This window comes from Neodiprion lecontei, chromosome 2 (genome assembly GCF_021901455.1).
Source record: "Neodiprion lecontei isolate iyNeoLeco1 chromosome 2, iyNeoLeco1.1, whole genome shotgun sequence".
In the NCBI taxonomy this organism is placed as follows: Eukaryota; Metazoa; Arthropoda; class Insecta; order Hymenoptera; family Diprionidae; genus Neodiprion; species Neodiprion lecontei.
The window spans coordinates 39,356,374-39,369,141 of record NC_060261.1 but is presented as its reverse complement, the minus strand read 5'-3'; the positions used below and the strand labels follow the sequence as shown (position 1 = coordinate 39,369,141).

The 12,768-nt window shown below is 43.2% G+C and overlaps 1 protein-coding gene across 18 annotated transcripts in view; it reads left to right on the top strand.

The window, feature by feature from the left end:
- LOC107219666 (broad-complex core protein isoforms 1/2/3/4/5) overlaps positions 1-12,768 on the top strand; it is a 73,281-nt gene that overhangs the window by 8,356 nt on the left and 52,157 nt on the right. The window contains exon 1 of one of the 18 annotated variants that reach the window (XM_046733024.1): positions 9,280-9,311. The exons of 12 other annotated variants lie outside the window; for them this stretch is intronic. The gene's annotated coding sequence lies outside the window, so the exon portion shown is untranslated. Of the gene's footprint in view, positions 1-9,279; positions 9,312-9,589; positions 10,137-10,421; positions 10,765-11,250; positions 11,421-11,510; positions 11,532-12,470; positions 12,496-12,768 lie in introns of those variants that run through there. 5 more of the 18 variants (XM_046733020.1, XM_046733023.1, XM_046733022.1 and 2 more) reach the window with 5 other exon arrangements.

Genomic DNA, 12,768 nt, shown 5'->3' with positions numbered 1-12,768 from the left:
GTTTTACAATTGAATATTTCTTTGACTCAATCACTTTGCGAAATCGTCAGCACATACCTCAAAATCAACCTCATTCGTGTATCAGGTTTCCGGCAGGTGTACGAATATCTACAATCTGCGTACCTGCATTTGGCAAACAAAATTTTTTCACCAATTCGATTTCGGACTACTTCAATCTTACCTTAACTTGCTTGAAATATCTCAAATCTCGCAGTTCGACGAATTTCCAACCGCATCAGTTTCCTACGTTCAACTAATTCAACGTCAGTTCCACAGAATCTTCGCGAGCCGCTCGTCGAATAACGCGGCGTTTCTTTCGCGTCGCCTTCTTACCGCTGCATCTGTTGCACGATGATCCTGAGTGCGAGCTAAAAACCGAAAGAAATATATTTCAGGCTCACCCGTTGCTCATGCGTACATCCATACAAACGCGCACACATATACGTACATACATATTTCTGGATCCGGGCTAGCGTTACATTTCGCGAGCTATCCGCGAAGTTGCCTAAATAAGAGCCAAACTGTAAAGGTATTCGATCCCTCCCGAGCCAGCTTCTCATAATCAAACGACGATTATACGTTAGTAACATCAATTGTCATTTTACGCATTACGGAACAGGAAAAAAAAAAAAAAAAAAGTTGCAAAAATTGAACAGCGTTTGAAATCAGCGATACGACGTTTTCTACGATCCAATGACCCTGCGGCGTTATAACCAACCAACCACCAAGTGCACCAGGAGTAGAGAAAGAAGGATAGAGTGTTGTTTGGCAGTTGGCGGTTTGGCCCGGCAGAAGAGGTCAACGGCCACCGAATGTTTGCGAATGCAGGCGACGCGGGGCGACGCGATGCAGTCGGTAGCTAACTCACCGAGTTATAGCCGCGAGGCCCCTTCACCCCCCCCCCCCCCCCCCCCTCAATTCCCGTGCACCGTGAACAGGCTTTTTTGCGTGTGTGTCGGCGAGTAGATTTGGCATTACGCACACGGAGAGGCGGAAAGAAGCACCCGCGACTTTCGTACAAGGTGGGCAGCGAAAAAAGTGTACGCGGAGTCCTCATCCTTCGTCTCTTTACCGTACCTGCGGTGGGATTTGTTGTTGTTGTTGTTGTTTTTATTTTTTTTTGTTTTTCGTAAAAAATTCTCTCTCGACGTGTCGTGCCAATTTTCTACCGACGCTCACGCGACGAGGACGATGACTTTTCTCGTTCTATTGCGTTGCAACAACGACGACGAACAATTTATTATACACGAACGAAACGTTAATCCCGATATTAATTATTTATCGCGTAGCCAGCTATGCGCGCCGAATTGATGGAGATATTCGCGTTAACCTCGCGAAGGAAAATCACAGCAAATCGTGTCACGTGGCCAATAATGGGACTGGCCTTCGCTTTCAGGCGCTGGATAACAACAACAAATTTATAACAGATGTATCGCGAGTCAAATCTCGCCGAGATTCTGCAGCACGCGTAGCCGTGTTTAATTTGTCACCCTGCATCTGGCTTGCGGATTTTTCACATTTCGTTGTTGTTCCTTTTTTTTTTTTCTAGTTTTTTATTTATTTATCTGTTTGTTTTTTTTTTTTTTTATCAAATTCATAATTTACTTCTTCTCTCCTTCTCCCGCCCTGCTTCAATTTTATATCTTACATTCTTTCCTTATGCGAAGTATCAAATCGACAGAATCGTTGTTTTCGTTTTTTCGATTCAACCGAACTTCAAATAAATTTGCATTCTACGTGCATTCGTATACGTGTTGCTTTCGTAAACGGATTTCCATATCTCGCTAGCTGCAGGCTGTCCAATGCAATTCGCCGAGGAAAGGGAAGGTCAAAGGGCCTTGAAACGCGGATTCGAATGTTTTCCTGTTAGAGGCAGATCGTGCGTGTACACGTGCGTTTGTATTACATACATCCGCGCAGCTTAAATACCTTTTATATGCGCAAATTGTTTTTTTACCCAAAGGAGAGGGGGACGGAGAATGACGAGAATATAATAATTATAATGGTAAAGCATACTTGCACCTCGACGAAATACCGAAAGTGGACAAACGCTTTGCACACACATATATGTATGTACATACGTATATATGTATATATGTATATATTTTATATATATCTGCAGCACGCGTGTCGCACACGTGTCGCAACGTATATCGGTTATATTGTAATCCTCGAGTGCATAAGGAAAAGTATGACGGTACCTGCACAATTTGTTTTTATTAATTACCGGGCTATTATTGCAATATACCGCACGATCAGTGTCAGTATGCATATGCGTATGTCACGCATTGCATATACCTACCGTCTACGTTGGGATTTTAAAATAAAACACGGTATACAAACGGAATTGCAAGAAAGCGTCAACATCGAAAACGGTGCGATGATAACAATTTCGTAAAACCAGAATTGCAACATTTACGTTTATAAATAAATGTCCGTATAAGTATGCGGAGAGGTAAACGGCCATGCAGAAATTTCCTGCAGCATACGTGTAATTGAAACATATTTTCGATCAAATTTCCACCGTGTATTACGACGATACACCGATGTACGTTACACGCGCATTAAAACCTTCGCGTGGTGAACAATATGCGAACCGGTATGCAAATCCGCGAATCGACGATCTTAACGGCATACCGTGTATAATTAATTGTATGCCGTCCGTCGTCGCTCTGACGCGGCAATGAAACGTACAGGCACACGTACGAGCACGTAACGTATGTATGTGTAACACCGGCGAAAGCTTAGAGATTTTTCCACTGTTTTGCATCGCTTCGTATAATTCGTTGAGATTTTTTCGGTACTGCGTAGTACTTGCACACTGCGGTGCAACAGCGGACGAGGAAGGACGCCGCTTGTCGGTGTAATAACCGCGTAAACGGTTTTAGAAGGTTTCCGCACACTCGCTTACGCATACGTGTATTGTACGTACGTGTGTTGCGTTTGCGAATTCGCCAAGGCGTCTCGGCTAGCTACGGTCACCGAGTTAAATATAATCGATGCATCGATCAATCGAGTCCCAGAAAAATAATCGAACGCGACTCGATCGAAGCGGTAAAAATTTATCGACTGAACGATTGTTTCGTATTTATTTTTCAAACGGTGCGCGTGAAAAGAAAATTTCGTAAATTTCAGAACGTTGTCTTAACGGCTGATTTGTAGTTTCATTCAAAATATTTTTCAATCTCAGGTGAAAATATTCATTCCTCTTTCGCTAATCACCTCGAATGAGTACTCGGTAGGTAAGACAATGATTATAATTGATACTTAAATCGCATAGATCGGTATTTTGTTGCATCGTTCGCGGGAGTAAAAAACAATAATCGATGGCGAGGAGGAACAATCGATTGTACTCGATTAATCGGGAAATAAATTATCCATTTTTTCGTCATTATTAGTCTCGGCTTTAACGCAAACATTTACATGTCGATGTAATATCGCATCTGCAAACTGCAAACCGACCACAATCTGCGTACCCAAAATAATAGTGCGTATCGAAGGCGAGCCAAGATTGCGCGGTGAGAAAATCTCAAATTTCCGCGCAGCCGCGCTTCTATTATTCGCCTCACATCCCGCGATTCGCATCTCGCCTCGTATCATTGTCGCAAACATTTCCACCGCTATACCGCGTACGATTATTCGCATGCATATTTGTGACTCCCCTTCCATTATTTCCTTCTATTATTATATTCACACTTTGCGTATACCGTAGCGATATATATTTTTACGCGTTCAACACACACCGTTACCTGTTTTTCTCATTTTCTGACCTGACGGTGAAAAAGAAGTTTCACGTTTCGTGTTTTTATGCTCGTTACGCACTTTTCGCCTAATTAGACGGTTTTGTAATGAATTTTATATGCTTGTTTCTTAGATTTATTCCTTTTTTTTTCCATATCAGCGATAAAATATTTCTCACTCGTTATGAACGTTTTATCGATTACAAATTATTATCGCGACAGACACTCGCATATATGTATAATAATATCATTCGTATTGGAAAAATTTACATAAGACGGGAAAAAAATAAAGAAAAAATTAAACGAAGAGATTTCTAATCAGATTTCTTATCTGTTTCATAATACTTTCCGATTTCTAACGAGCTTGTCGCAATCGTTACGAAAGAATGAACATTACCTTACCATATAAGCGTGTTTAGCACTAATTTTCACAATATCGTATATTGTTTTGCAAAAAGGTATAAGCAACGAATGAGCAAAAAATGAAACAAGTAGACCAGTTTGAAATTTGTCTCGTAACGAAATATTTCTTATTTCCTCGATGATTCTGTTTGTCGAATAACCAAGAGTTATTATTTTTACATTACTATATATTTCACGTACAAATATTATACCGGACTTTCTCGTCTTTCGTACGGAAATACTTATGTCGTGTAATATATATATACGTATACATACACACGATGATTTTTGATAAAATTATTTTCTATCGTCAAGCTTATTTCGTCGTTTCTTTATCGCGAGTTGGATACATATATGCACGTGTAAAGCGTATCTATAGATAACATTTCGCGAAATAGTAAAAAGGCATAAAACAAAAAGTGTCGTTTCGCGTTAGACGCACGTGTCGCCGGAGTTATAGTTCGATCTGATTGCGAGAGAGAAACGATACCTACGTTCTTACGTATGACTCGTTCGATCGGACTCTCCTTTCGCAAGAATAAAAAAAAAAGAAAAAAAAAAAAAAAACCAATAGAAAAAACCAGCAATAGGATAAAAATTTTCATTCGTCAATCCCCGCGCGGTTAACGACAAGTTATACCCTGTAAATGATGATTTTTACACATCGGTTCGATCATCGTGCGCCGCGCGTAACGTATCACGTTATAAGCAGAGGAGAGAAAAGAGTTTACCAACTAAAACAAGAAAAATGTCGTAAAATATTTTTCCCCAACACCTCGAGTCGGCGGGTCGAATACCACTATCTATCCTGTTTTCGGCTGTCCCCGTATAATGTAATACCAGTAGCGCATCCGGTGTCTCGAGTTCGAGTCACGCGATGCTTGTGTACGAGGTACATAAGTTATGTACACCATGCTATGTATACCGCGTGCGCCTCTACTCGGATTGTCTTGTTCTGATCATCCAATTAACGCGGAGTTTTTCACATCAGAGGTGATAAGAGGTGCCACTGATTTTTCATTATTCGACAAGATTAACCGAGATTTCCACTTTTCATTTTTTTTTTTTTTTTTTTTTTTTTTTTTCGGGCGGATAAATTTTACGTCTGCTCAAAAGTTTGATCGATCGTTGTGCAAGTTGTACACGTGCGTGTATTTGTGGGAAAGTTTCGCTGGATACATTTTCACTCCAAAAAATTTTGATGAATCACGCGCGTACGGTATACGGAAGTAAATAAAAAAATCTCACTAATAAATTACAATTTTTCGCGTTCATAAAAATTCGCCATTTTTTTTCCACGAGTAAAACGTCAACCCCTGATTATCCCCGAAGCTTTTTCCCCACCTTATAGAATAACCGATTAATAGGACCCGGATTAACAGCAACAAATACATATTTTATATTCAATTCATTGTCATTCCTCAATTGGTTATCCGCATGAAAAGTAGGAGTTTGCAGCCAGAATATGCAGTTTATATTCTCCATGTGTTAGTTTTTCAAGTCTATATCATACGTGCATGCATACTTTGTAATTATTAATACATATTCATCCGAGCCCTCCTGATTAAAAATCATGACCACAAGGTGCAATTAGCGCGTCGGTTGATCTTGATCCGTGAGAGAAAGCATAGCAAAAAGTTAAAAAAAAAGAATAAAAATAAATAAAACTCCCCATCGATCGAGGAGCGACATGGCTACGGGGTACATGTACGTTAGGCGTGCACAACGCCGCGTTCCCATCGTGTGTGTTTTTCCTTTTTAATGCAAACGCGAATATGATAAACACGTGCGGGGGTCGCTGGTTGGCGTGCTGCAGAATCGGAGGGGCGGGGGTGCTTTTGCGGTCCCGCCGCAGATGGAGGGGTGGGATAAGCCGGAGGGGTGAAACGGAGACGCGGAGCTTTTTCGCGCGGCGAAGTGGGGGGCGGAAAGAAGGAGGGGGAAGTTCGTAGAGGGTAGCCTCGAACCCTTCCCCGCGCATTGCCCGCGAAACCGCGAGGTTACAGGTACCTTCCGTATTTCCTCAGCTCCCTTTTCCTTGTTGTTGTTTTTATTTATTATCCTCTATCCCTTCTTCCTCTCCTTTCTTACTTCTCCCCCATCGCGTTCCTGATTCTCCGTGCATCTTTGACTCGTGAATTTTTGACAGTTTTTCATCCTCACTTTTCGCTCACCGCGCTTTTGCGCGTGGCGTGCAGCTCGTGACTTCCTCTACTTGTTCTTGTTGTTCTTTTCTGGTTTTTCTTTTTCTTTTACTTTTGCTTTTTACACCCAGCCCTTGCCTTGTCATCGATTTACCGGTTCGACGCGTCCCGTATAAAACACGAACGTGTAAGTACGTAGAATACAGCGTGGAATCCCATGCATGGGATGTCGAGCCGATGCAGGGACTCTATGCAGTTACATGCACCGAGTATATTTCGCCCGAGAAGCCATTATATTATCCTCTTTTATTTCCATCCAAGGACGTTTGACTCATCGGTCGAGTGACCGAACGCTATTCTGCAGCCGCATGCGTTAAACGCGGGGTTCGAGTGTACGCGCGTTTCTCCTCGTCGCAAAACTAAACTATAGATAAGAAAAAAAGAAAAAGACGCAAACAACACACTAATTGCATCGAAGGCGAAGATTGTTTTGTTGAAAAGAAATGCGTCTAAATTCAGCCACTGGCTTCGCCTACGTGTGTTATAAAAATATGCAGCGCGCATTTTTTTCCTCCGTTTTCTTTTGCGCTACTCCTCGTTTGCATAACCCCAACTGCGTTCTATGCAATTATTTGACGCGCAAAAAAATATTCCGTCAGGGACAATTATTTGGCCAACGTTGTCCGCGGACGCAAACTTGCAGCTTCGTTTTTTGCGTATGTATAAACCGAGGCGATTTCCATCCCGCGTTATTCTCCTTCGTCTTCTTCTCCTTATTCTTATCGTGCAATCGCGTCAAAACTTGAAACGAATTTATTTACGCATTTCGCAGTTCCCGTTATATCCGTATAATTATACACATCGTATATGTAGGTACGGCGCGTATACTGGCTGCATTCATCCTCATACCTTACACAATATCCGCAACATTTCCGCCTCCCTAAAGTGTCTTCGTATATATAGTGTATACATATACGTAACACACGCGCTTACTTCGCAGACGTTGTTCAAAATTCTAATCCAAATTATGACGACTTTGTACGCGCAGTTTCAATCGTACGTAAGTACTTTTACACACAATCGCGTCTCCCGCCGCCGTCGTTCTCTTCCCCTCTTCGCCTCTCCCACCACGGCCGCCGTTGCCCGTTGAAAAAATTGCACGCCAAATTCCGTCCGTATACGGTAGAGCGTTGTTCTATTTCTTTTTTTCTTAATTCGCGTTCGTTAATCCGCAGCTTATTATATGTAACGGACTTCAAGGCCTTACGCGTACATTGTGTACGATCTACGGACACAAACGTATTCAATTGCAAGTACGCCGAGATCAAGGCGAGCACAAGCTTAATGTGTGATACTCTCTCATGCACCATGCCGGCTCGATTCGTTATTGAATGCACAAGTATAAATTATACATATTACATACATATATATTTATATACATATATATATATATATATTTTGGGTCGAAGCGAAGTATATCGTATGCATACATTTCCTGCCGGTATTCGTACGACGCGAAGACGTTTCCTGTTGATTCGTCCACGATACGAATACGAAAATTAGACGGGTTGATCCGATTATAGTGCACAAGAAAGTCGACAAGTCTAATATCGCGGCGCGTGTGTGAAAATTATACCTAATCACCCACACGTACGTGCAATACGGTGTGCAATGTGTATACCTGGCCGCGACACATGTGATTTCGCTCATCTTGTTATGTATTTATGTAGGTATTATATAGATGTATAGACGTATAAAATATACATATATATATATTATGTGCATACACACAACGCGTGGTACATTATAACCACAGCTGTGTATCTGTCGTTGGTGCATGATCGGACGATGATAAATAAATAGATATATTAGCGTATATACATTAGAGATACGTCTGTAGAAGGTGTAGTTGGTTCCTTACGAAAGAGGAGCCGGTATCATTCCGAGCTGGGAATCCAATCAATAAATATTACAAAGGAACCCCTAGGAGTGGGTGATGGGTGGAGAGAAAAAGGGGTGGTGGAGGTGGAGTGCAGCGGGGCGAGGAGGAGGTTAAGGAACACGGGGCTCGACGAGACGCGGATTCGAGGAATGGTCCTGCGTCTCGCGGCCCTCTCTCTCTCTGCCGATGTCTGTGCGCTATTTATATATTGCTTTTCTAGTAGCGAATTAAAATCCCGTTCATGCGCAGCCCGCAGAAGGGCGTAATGATTTTTTGAGGGGCGAATCGAGTGGAAAGATAGAGAGAGAGAGAGAGCGAGAGCGAGAGTGAGTCGGTGGTGGCGGCGGCGGCGGCGGCGGTGGCGGTGGTAGTGGTGGTGGTGGTGGTGGTGGTGGGAGAGGCGAGTGGGCCTCGCAGCGAGGGGCTGGAGGGGGGAGGGGCGGGCGGAGGGGGGCCAGATCGCTCTCATTAGCCTACGGGATATGCTATTTCCTATCGCGCAGCCTGGAGAAAGAAGAAAAGAGAGGGCGAGGGAACAGGAGGAGGAGAAAAAAAAATGGAAGAGGGAAATACGGGGGGAGAGGTCGCAGGAGAAGGAGGAAGAGGAGGAGGAGGAGAGACGAACAGAAAGAGAGAGAGAGAGTAGGAAGAAAAAACAGGAACAGTGAAAAGTGGCGAAAATATAACGTGAAAATGTACGCGAGGCGGCATAAGCGAATTGAGGAGGAAGCGAAAGTCCGACGGAGTAGGAGAGAGGGAGAAAGAGAAGAGTACGCGGGGATCGATCGTTTTTTTTTTTTTATACTTCTCTCTCCCTCTTTTCATTATTTCTTATTCGCCAGAGCCGAGCGGCGAGGGGAGGGGAAGGGATGAAGGAGCGCGGTAGGCAGGGAGGTAGGTAGGTAGGTAGGTAGGGAGGGAGGGAGGGAGGGAGGGAGGGAGGGAGGGAGGGTTTAAATCCAACTCTATTTTTAATTGGAACTCGTTAGCTTTGCGCATTTTCATCTCTCGATGGGGGCCGAGGAAGCACCCGGCATCGTCCGCAAGCACCGCCCCCACCACCGCCGCACGCTGCTCCTCTGCGTACGCACTATTTTTTAGTCCGCACTTATTACGACAGATGTCTCATGTGCCGATAAAGAATAACCGTGTAGCCGTAGTCCTAACTCGCGGTGTGCTCAGTCAGTGCTGTTATACATTTTTTCGCGAGTCAAACGAGTCCGGTTTTGCTTTCGCGTCGGTGATATTACGTCGGATTTTCGACTGTTGTTGTTTTTGTTGCTGTTGTTGTTGTTCTACTTCTTGTTGTTGTTCTTGGTTGGTGGTTTTCTTTTCTTTTTTTTTTTTTGTCACTCTTTCTTCCAACAACCGCACCACCTACCACCACCTACCTCCTTCCTGCTGCCTCTAACTCTACCGCGTGCGAAGAATGACGTAAGGAAGAGAGAGAGAGAGAGAGAGAGAGAGAGAGAGAGAGAGAGAGAGAGAGAGAGACAGAGGTAAACGACACCCGATTTCTCGCACCTGACCTACGGTCTTCGCTCGGTTTATTCACCTCGTCGTTTTATCGCGCGATTCGCCCTCTCGAAGCCCTCCCCCCCCCTCCCTTCCCGCCCAACCGGAAGATATCTCGAGAGAACCCTCGTGCCGAATTTCGTATTTCGCGGCGCGTCGATCCGCCGCTTTCCGAGCAGTTCCTCCTGCTGCTGCCACCGCCGCCGCCGCTGCTGCTTGCGGATTCACGAGAACGTTTTTCGGCAACTCTGCTGCTGCCGCCGCGGCTGGCTGCAATGTACGCGCTCGCTGTTCACCGGACGAAGTGCAGCGTTAATGTTATTCAATAATAATAATAATATGGTGTATTAACAACAATCTGCGCACATGAGCGAGTTCGGCAGGTGTAATAAGGTAAATTTTTATTCACCTTTTACACGCAATGTTGAAAGAAGAGAAAGTGAGAGAGAGAGAGAGAGAGAGAGAGAGAAAGAAAGAAAGAGAGAGAGAGATAAAAAAAACACGAGGTCATTGTCGTCGTTTGTTTACAACAACTTGCGTTGTTCGAATTTCAATTTCACAGTTTCTCTTTTGTTCTCTGGTTCGTTAGTTTCATTCGCGATTTTATTTAGTTTTCCTTATTTCTTTCCCTCCTGTCAGTTCCACGCGTCTCGACACTTGTCGTCCAGTCAACTTGTCAAATTCACCCATCAAGCACCGTACCGCGTATCTCTGTATTCCTTTTCCACCCTAACGGACACTCGCTTGAATCACGCAGGAAATGACAACCCGTATTTTGGGGGTTAGTTCGCGAAGGCATGGCCCGAGTGACAGGCGTACGTACGCCGCGCGAGCGAGACGGAGAGACGTAAAGGCGTGTGCGGTGCATCGTGCAATAAGTATATACCTATAGATGTTTAAACTACGAGTCCTGGCGAGACGCAAAGGGACCCTCACCCCTGCCTAACCGTTTCGTGTAACGATGTTGCTGAATTTTTACAACGACGTCGCCATTTTAGGCTCATCGTCTCGCCCTAGAAAAGTATGTACGTACGCGTAGTTGCGCTTTTGTTTTTTCTCTTCTTTTTCTCGCGAGCCGGTAAAACGCTAGAGGAGAGTGCGAGTGAGTGTGTAAGTGAGTGAGTGAGTGAGTGAGTGAGTGAGAGAGCGACGGAAAGAGGGAGGGAGGGAGAAAGATAGGCTAACTGCGGGGATTTATTTCGGTGCATCACGCCAGCGCGCCGGCCTAACTGACTGCTGCCGACTGACTGACGTTTCTTCGTTTTCGTATTTCTTTTTTTACTTTCTTTTTTTTTTATTCCCCACCGCCGTCTATGTTTTCTTTCTTCACTCTCGTGCGCTATTTTTTATTTTTTTTATTTTATTCCTATACCGATGCCATCCTTTATTCCCTTGCTTCCCGTCCCTCCTCCTGCACCTCTCCCTCTCCCCGCCACACCGGTCGCTTTATATTTTTTTCGCGATAGCCTCGCCGCCGGCGTATTTATTTGCGAATGTGTGCGTGCGTGCGCGCCAACTTGGCATCGTCATCAAACTGTCATTTCGTTATCCTATTTGAAAATCACTCACAGTTCCTACGACGCACGTCGTTCTCTTTTGAAATTCTTTCTCTCCCCTAAGTCTTCGCGAAATTCACAACGCGCATAGTCGTGTCCCGCTTGATCCGGATATTTGGAGGTTACTTTTATATTTCCCCTGGAACTGTCAAAATACACGACGGCCAAATAATACGATTATCGCACGGTTCTTCGACTACTATACGCTGTCACTTTCTTCTGGACTGTCAATGTAACGACGAACGCTTCGCGCGTTTTACATTCTTGCGACTTTCATCTCGATTTTTCGTTGGTTTGAAAATTTCCGCTTTATTTCATTCGAATTATATTCTTATTTATTTATTTTTTTTTTCATATTTATGCAAAATTCACTATTTATTCATCAATAGCCGAGTATAGCAGGTGTTTTATAGCAGGTGATACTTGTTGGTGATTCGTGCAATTAATTGTAAAACGGTAAAACGACGTTAAAGTGTTCAAAATATATGTCCCCCTCCCCCTTCAGTAACAGCTCCAAGTATTCACAGTTTGCAAACACCCGGGTTTCAATTTCGCAATTACATTTATTCGCAACAATAATGACAAAACGATTTAGTTTCTCAATAGGTACATACATACTAGGCGTTGGAGAGATTAGAATAACTATATAGTTATAAAATAAAAGGCTTGCGAATTAATTCTAAGAATTCTTTTTATCGTTGCTTTGAGATAGCACTATCAGTATTTTTAATGCTTGCACTTTTACATTATACACGTATGTATGCATACACACACAATTGTAGAGGAGTATTGTATGGATGTACGCGCACACATAAGTAATGGAGAATTATTTAATCGTATGCTACTGAGTCTGGCTTGGCTCCAACGCGACGACCTAATTTTCTTTCGCATAGAATAAGAAATGAAACGAAATGAAGTAAAAAGTTGGAAGGAAAGTAAGAGAGAAAAAAATAAACATGCAAAGATGCTGCTATGCAGGCGCAGTTTTTAGCACAGCTCTGCCGTTCGTTCCTACTGATGCAATCGAGGAATATTCTGACATAATCAATGCACTGCGAATATAAGAGTAGTTTTCCTATGATCGCATAATCTATCGCCAAAACGGAAATCGAATCGCGACACTTGCTATCGCAGCAGACTCTATTCGACAATAAATAAGTAAAATGTCCAAGAGAAAAAATACTCAAAATATAAAGGTATAGCCCTGCGTTATATTTATTATTTTTGATCATTTTTGCAGATAGTTTGGCTATTACTCTTAGAAAAATATTCATCAGACTATTCTGACACGTTGGATGAAGCAAAGCCCGTGTTTGTCGCTAACAATTGCACAGTTTTGAGCTTGTATTTTTAGATCAGGCAATAATCTGAATTTTCACAGTTGTTTTCCTCTTTTGCAGAGCTGCCAAAAACTTATATGGCTATTCAAGTCCTGTTCGTAATGTTCGTGTGGCAATGGATGATTATTT